This window comes from Panthera leo, chromosome E3, assembly GCF_018350215.1.
Source record: "Panthera leo isolate Ple1 chromosome E3, P.leo_Ple1_pat1.1, whole genome shotgun sequence".
Taxonomy (NCBI): domain Eukaryota; kingdom Metazoa; phylum Chordata; class Mammalia; order Carnivora; family Felidae; genus Panthera; species Panthera leo.
This window is the reverse complement of record NC_056694.1, coordinates 29354635-29362768: the sequence shown is the minus strand read 5'-3', so window position 1 is coordinate 29362768 and position 8134 is coordinate 29354635. Positions and strand designations below refer to the sequence as shown.

Genomic DNA, 8134 nt, shown 5'->3' with positions numbered 1-8134 from the left:
AACACAGTGACAGCTTTTTAAGAACGGTGAGGGACAGAACCATGAGAAAGAGCAACCCTAAGAGGTTTCCCGTAAAATCTTATTCAACGTTTCCCTAGGAGAAATTCGCACATGTCCATAATGGAATGGGGGGAAAGTCACGTTTCACATTCGACATCTTTGCCCCCAAGTTTTACATACGTATTTATGTTTTCACAGCACGAAAATAAAACCACCAGGGGAAAACGCAAAAGGTATGTTCTGCTCTGTAAGTAGATGTCTCTTCACATTTGTTCTCATTTCCTTCCGCCCGTTTATCTTTTCCAGTTGCCAAGAACAGCCCTGGGAATAATCACCTCCCACACCCAAATCTGGGGATATGATAATTGGCGTCGGATGACAGGAGATGACATTTTTAAAGTCACTTTGAACTTCATAACATACATGTAATCTTTAAGCATGTAAACACTGCTTCTGCTCCTACATTTAAGGGAAGGGGGTGTATATGGAAGGTGGCCCAATTACAAGCATAAATTCACCAAAACTCTGTATTGGTTAAAAAAAAAAAAAAAATTGCAACCCAGGAGATCAAGTGTCATTTATGTAACAGTCATCTTCAAACACAAGGCCCAGAAAATGGTCTCTATCAATCAAAATGACTTCATGGTTAATATGAATCAAGATGTGAGTTTTTAAAAACCCATATAATATTAATAAAGCTAAGGGAAAATAAATTCTTTGCTGCATTGACAAACACACCCCATGTATCATTCACAGGAGATGTTGGTACTACTTTACACAAAGTGCAGTATTTGCAAAAGAACCAGTTTGGGACATTCACATATTGTCTCTCACAAGCTTATAATACTGAAAAGAACCAAAGATGTTTGTTCACTTTGCACCAACACACCCGTACCCAAAACGCAGGTCTCAACCAGCTGAGAGGACCTCGGCCATGCGGCACACAGAGCTTGTGACTGATTGTCTCTGCTTCTTCACAACCAACTCCACACAAACTTAAACATGAGAGACTCAGGGTGCCTGGGTGGCTCAGTCGGTTAAACGTCCACTTCAGCTCAGGTCATGATCTCGTGATTCGTGGGTTCGAGTCCTGCATCAGGCTCTGTGCTGACAGCTCAGAGCCTGGAGCCTGCTTCGGATTCTGTGTCTCCTTGTCTCTCTGCCCCTCCCTGGCTCACACTCTGTCTGTCTCTCTCTCTCTCAAAAATAAATAAACATTAAAAAAAAAAAAAAAGACTTTAAAAATCAGAGACTCAAGGGGCACCTGGGTGGCTCAGGTGGCTGAGCATCTGACTCTTTGTTTCAGCTCAGGTCACAATCTCACCATTTGTGGGTTCAAGCCTCACATCGGGCTCTGCTGCTGGCAACACGGGGCCTGCTTAGGATTCTGTCTCCCTCTCTCTCTGCCCCTCCATGGCTCGTTCTCTCTGTCCCTCTCAAAACAATAATTAGATAATTTTTAAAAATACATTATTTATTTATTTTTTTCTTTTTAATGTTTATTTGTTTTTGAGAGAGACAGTGTGCGAGCATGAGCAGGGGAAGGGCAGAGAGAAGGAGACACAGAATCTGAAGCAGGCTCCAGGCTCTGAGCTGTCAGCACAGAGCCCGACATGGAGCTCAAACCCACAAAATGTGAGATCATGACCTGAGCCGAAGTCAGACGCTTAACCAGCTGAGCCATCCAGGCACTGCTAAAAAAATTTTTTTAATGAGAGCCTCAAACAGAGCCAGTATTGTTCCTGTAGCCTGGTAGCACAGACAGCAGCTCACTCACCACCAAACGGATGTTTGCTCAAGGCTGCTAAAAAGCAACAGAAAAGTTATGTTAGGAAAGCAATGACCCTGCCATCTCTGCTAAAGAACCCTCCACACACATGCATAAGGAGGCCCAAGCAAAGATACAAGGGCAGCACTGTGTGTAATGAAGAAAAATTCAAAACAACCCCAGCCAGATGGTAATTAATAAAACCGCTACAGTCACCCAGCACACTCGAGCACGGCAGTTAAAAGGAACTAGAGCCATAGGGAATGATACCGCTGGACATCTGATGCCTTGTGGAGCTTTTAAAAAGACGAGCTACATAACATGTACAACAGGAGGGATACATAACATGTATCACTGGAGGGAAGATAAATCCCACCCCGAACACTATACTTCCCATGTATAAATACACATCAACACAAAACAAAACAAAAAGATACAGAATGACCCAAAATAAACTCCTAATAAGGTGAGGGGAAGCAGGGGAAGGGAGAGCTGGAAGCGTAGGGCCCCCTGCTACACAAAGAACAAATAATAAGAGAAATAGCAATTTTCTTCTCCATTACTTTCTGCCTTTTTTACATATACATAAAAGCACCATCAATGCTACATGCTAATGTCTGTACCTCAGATAATCTGACCTTTTTAGAGCTTATCCGAAAAAGCAAAAAAGAAAAAGAGCAAAACTTATTATTCACAGCTGCCAACTCGAGCTTATTCTAGTTTTGGAATGAACCTACTGAAACATGACCTCCCGAGGTTAGAGGTTCTAAGATTGATCTGATGAGATGATACCAGGGCATTCTGTACAACTCTAATGTCTCTGCAGAAAATTTTAATTTACATCTTTGTAACCTTTGGTGTACGGTTGGCATTATTTGTGGAAGGGTGTTGAAGCAATGATCCCCTTTCTGAACCAGGAGACCATTGGTTCTTCTGAAAGTTGTCACCGAGATTACACTGACAACACATCCTCCTTCAACCCTCCTCCAGATGTGTCCTGCGGGGACCCCCACCATTCCTTCACATGGATGGCAGGCCAAAAGGAGGCGAACACAGTTACCACAAGCATCCCACCTACTCCTCCACTGAAAATCACAGGAAATTCACATAATGAAATGCAAAGGAAATGAATTTAGACTCCAAGACCCAGAGGCACCAGCAAGAAGCAACTGTGAAATGAAATATTCAACTTCCTCCATACTGACCTACAGATTCCATGCACTCCCCATTAAAATCCCAGCAGGCATGTGTCGAAACTGATGAGCGATTTCTACTAATCATACGGAAATGCAAAGGACTAGAATGCAAGAAACAATTCTGGAAAAGAAGAATGAAGATGGAGGGTTTATAACATTTGATTTCAGCACTCACCGGAAAACACAAGCATCAGGACTGGGGGGTTACTGGCCTGCAAATAAGCATTCTCATCAACAAAACACAGCACACACTCCAGAAACAGACCACAAATACACAGGAAACTGAATTTTAACACAGGTAATGCCACAATTCCATGGGGAGAGGATAATCATTTCAACCAATGGTGCTGTAACAATTTGATAGCCATCTGGGAAAAGCATGAACATCAAACCATACCTCACACCATACAGATAAATGGACTCAAAACGGATCACAGGCCTAAATGTAAAACATCAAACGATAAAAATTCCAGAAAACCTTGGTGACCTAGGTACACATGACCTACCTCGACATGACCTGGGGAGTCCTTTCTTAGAAAGGACGTAACAAGCATGAAACATAAAAGGAAAAAAAAAAAAGAAGGATAAAGCGGACTACATTGAAACTAAAAGTTCCTGCCCTTTGAAAGACATCTTCAAGACTTGAAAAGGCAAGCCCCAGACTTGGTGAAAATAGTCACAACCTAGGCATCTGACAAAAGACTTGTATCCAGATTATACAACCGACTCTAGGGATTCCGTAAGAGAAAGACAAACGAGCTATAAAAACAGGCAGAAGATTTGAGCAGCCGCTTCACAGAAGATGTACGCAGCGGCTAATGGGCCCAGGAAGAGGCGCTTACCAGGGAAATGCACATCACAATGAGATACAACCACGTACCCACCAGAAGAGCTAAAATTAAAAAGCCCAGGTCCCTTACTCGGGGTGTCCTATGTCTGCTCCGTTCACAGCCTGGCCCCTACCTAGTATTTGAGGTGCTCAGCCCGCTGGGAAACATGGACTTTCTCCCAGAAAGTAATGAAGGCAGGCTGTGTTCTCTGGCTCCAGCCTTGGGCTCTAACCCACCAAGACTAACAGCGCGGTCGCTGGCAGGCTGGGAGAAGCTGAGGAAGCTTTTGTTTAGGCTCGATTTAGGTTATCAGTGAAAACCTGATGTCATTAACTCAGGTGACCTAAGTATCCAAGCTTAAGGGTTTCCCTGCCATCTTCTTCATGCAAATGAATGTCTCCAAGATCTTTTTTTTTTTTTGAGAGACAGCAAGCTGGGGAGGGGCAGAGAAAGAGAGGGGGACTGAGGACCCAAAGCAGGCTCTGCACTGCCAGCAGTGAGCCCAACGTGGGGCTCAAAGTCGGGAACCATGAGATCGTGACCTGAGCTGAAGTCGGACGCTCAACCGAATGAGGCACCCAGACGCCCCTAAGATCCTTTAAAGGAGGGGTTCTCAAAGTGAGGGCCAGGACCGGCAGCATCAGCATAACATGGGAGTTTGTCGGAAAGGCTGCCCCACGGTCCCCATATGGGTCTGCGTCCTTCCCAAGATGTGGGGGTCCCAGTGAGATGTGCGGCTAAGGTTGCAACGAAGGCTCCCGTTAAACAGTGTGGGTGGAGGCCCTCCCGGACTATCAAATGCCGCTAAAATGGGGGCAGCACACATGAGTCAGGGCAGCCAGGACCCAGGCATGGGCTGTATCAGGAGTTTGGCCTGCAAGGAGAGAGGGTCCCAGAGAGAACTTGAGTTTTTCAAGCCACATCAACCTGGGGGACGGGCACAGAGAAACAAAAAAAAGTACAGGAAAAAAAGAGAAAGATTTAAAACTAGATATTTTTTTCTAAAATGGAAAAAAAAAAGTGACATTTCAACACAAAAGAAATGCAAATGCTCATGAATTATTCAGATCCAGGTGACTTGAATATACAGACAGAACAAAAAGATCAAAAGTATTCCATCCTATCCCCTGGCTTGGTCACCAGATCAGCAGACCCTGGTTTCTCACCCCGCATGCATGCGGGAGGCCTGGGGTTGGGGTCACATTGATTCTGTGCCATCATCTGCCCCAGGGCCTTTGTTAGGACGCAGAAAAGAGGAAATGTTCACTGGATTTAAGCTCTTTCTGCAAGAGTGAACAATGAACAACTCCCATCACCAAGGAATTCAAAGTTTCTGCTTCCTCTGAAAAGGAGTCCAGACAAGTTCAGTGTCAGGACAATCCTGGAACTGTGGTTGGAGGGCACTGGCCAAGGAGGTTCCCCAGAACCACGAGGAGGACCGCGCTGAAATAAACCCTGAATGTTAATTCCTTCCATAATACGTTTTGAGGACCTACCTTGTGCAGGTACCGCTCTGGGACACTGGAACCAGGACAGACCCTCCGTCCACGTGTACAAGCTCTGTGGCCTCTTGCGCGTCTTCTGCCTGGCAGATTAAGTCAAGTCAGACCACCCAGCTCACAGAAGGTGGGAGGGCCAGCCTCTCTCAGGGCCCCTCCGATCCTGGACACCTGGGGCATCCCACCTGCCCAACAAGCTACAGATGCTCCTCTATTATTCTGCTCCCTCCCTTCCCTCACAAGACAAAACTGAAAACAGCACCTGTTAAGAGACTGATTCCTGCTCCACCTGCCCGGTTAGTTCTGGGCTCTGCTCCCATGTGAATTTCCTTCATTTGCTAATTTCTTTTAACTTTGGCTAAGCCTCTGCCACTTCTGCACAATCATCCCAACTGCTCAACCCAAAAAAGGAGGGAGACACTGGCACCAATTTTATCCTCAACTAGTCAGAGGCATTGCTCAGTAAGAAATGTTTTAATTCTGAAAATGTTCTTGAGTTTTCTATTTAAAAATGTTTATAAAATTTTGGAAATTATTATTAATTTTTTGGACGTGTATTCATTGTTGAGAGACAGAGCACGAGCAGGGGAGGGGCAGAGAGAGAGGGAGACACAGAATCCGAAGCAGGCTCCAGGCTCCGAGCTGTCAGCACAGAGCCCGACGTGGGGCTGAGATCACAAACCTTGAGATCATGACCTAAGCCGAAGTCAAACATTTAACCGACTGAGTCACTCAAGTGCCCCAAATTTGATAATTTTTATTTATTTTGAGACGGGGGGGGGGGGGGGGAGAGGGGGAGAGAGAGAGAGGGAGGGAGGGGGAGAGAGAGAGAGAAGGAGAGGGAGAGAGAGAGAATAAGCAGGGGAGGGGCAGAGAGAGAGAGAGAGAGATAGAGAATCCCAGCACAGGGCTCCATCCCACTAACCTTGAGATCATGACCTGAGCCAAACTTGGACGTTTACCAACTGACCCACCCAGGTGCCCCAATTTTTTTTTTAATTAGGGAGCTGCGGTGAGGTTTGCAGAAAGATCTCACACACTGGGTGCAGTGTCTCAGGGTTCCTGTCCCAGTGTCTGAGGGTAAGTGTTGGTGCCTTTTCCACTCACCGTCCCAAACCATGACATTTAAAGCAACTTGGTGAACACAACTTCCCGGTATTTAAGTTTCCTATTTGCCTATACAGTTGAGTAGTTTCCTAATGTATGTCTTCATATGCCCTACAAGCATCACTGGTACCAGACGGGAAAGATGCATATAGCAGAACGTTCTGTGCAGCAAAAGAGCTGCGGACAACATAAAGCTACTTCCCAGAAATTGATTAAATCAACTGCGATAGAGCCACTCAAAAGGAAACCACTATTAGCTAATTAATCACTAATAGCTATTAAAGAGAATAAGGTAACCCATCCTTGTAGAATGGTCATATTACCGTATATACTGTAGTATATATAATTTACAATATTGGGTTATGCATAATATTAACGAAACACAGATTAGTGTTTGTTAAATAATCCACTGTCACTTGTGATTATTTTCTATGACTACAAGCCGCTGTATTAATACATCATACATCCATTCATGAAAAATCCAAGAGAACTGCAGAGTCGGTCCATGTGTATAAAAATAAGTTTGAATACGTACATACATTTGAGTATATAAATATGAATGTATCTATCAGATGTCTGGCGCAGCCGGGCTCAGCCTTTCCGGCGCATCAGCATCGCCTGGAGGGCTAGTGAAAGCCCACGTTGCCTGGCTCCACCATCGGGTGTGATTTAGCAGGTGCCGGTGAAACCGCCAAGTCGCAGGGCGGCAAGCTCCCAGGTGATGGCGCTGCTCCGGGACGAGGCAGACACCCTGGGCTTAACCGCGGCAATCGGGGGAAAGGAGCTTTGAGCTTATTTCTTAAACACTTACTCATTCATTCAACAACCGTCGCCGAGCGTGTGCTCCGCGCAGGGCAGCCGGGGACCGCCCGGGGAATCCGGCTGGCAACGAGCACTGCCATCCCTTCTCCCGCTTCCGGGCTGCTTCGCCCCAGAGGGGAAACTGAGGCTCCGAGGAGCGCCCTCCAAGGTCTCAGACTGTCTCTGGAGGAGCTGGGATTCGAACACTAGGCACTGAGTACCCGACAACTGCTCCGCCGACTCCGGAGCTCCAGACACGCCTCCTGCCGTGGCCGCGGGGACTCCGGGGCCACCACCCCACCACACGCGGGGACCGGGTTACCCTCCAAGCCCAGCGGGTCGGCCGCCGGGAGTCTGCGGAGAGCGTCCGGCGCGCGCCCGCTGGAGCCCCGCCCCTCCCGCCGCAGGGAGGGGGCGGGCCCCGCGGGGGCCGAGCGGGCGCGCTCGCGCTCGTGCCCGCGGGGCGAGCTCACGGGAGCGACGCCAGGATAGAGGCTCGCGGAGCCGCCATTCTAACGCAGGCGCGGTGGCCAAGTGGTAAGGCGTCGGTCTCGTAAACCGAAGATCACGGGTTCGAACCCCGTCCGTGCCTGGCGTGAGCCTCCTTAGTGGCGAGACTTTTTAGGGTTGGGACCACTTTTCAAGAGCTGGCCTCCCGAGAGGCCCCCGCCCGCCTGCCGCGCCGAGAGCCTCGCCCCTGGGTGCAGATGGGTGCGGAGCCGGCCAACTGTTTTCACCTCGTGTGGCTCCAAGCTCTGCTCCTGCCCTCGCAGGAGGTGAGCGTCTGGGTGGTCCGGCCTCGGCGAGTGCGCAAACTCTGCCCGCTCCGGGCGGCGCCCCCCGCGGACGGCGCCCCCTGCCGCCCCCCGCGGGAAGCGGAGGGGCCCCCAGAAACCGTGGCCCCTGGCAAAAACCCCACAGCTGCTGGCACTC

The 8134-nt window shown here is 48.2% G+C and overlaps 1 non-coding gene across 1 annotated transcript; it reads left to right on the top strand.

Moving 5' to 3' along the window:
- The first annotated feature begins 7721 nt into the window (after positions 1 to 7721).
- On the top strand, positions 7722 to 7793 carry TRNAT-CGU. The gene has a single exon. It is a non-coding gene; the product is annotated as a tRNA-Thr (tRNA).
- The last annotated feature ends 341 nt before the right edge of the window (positions 7794 to 8134 follow it).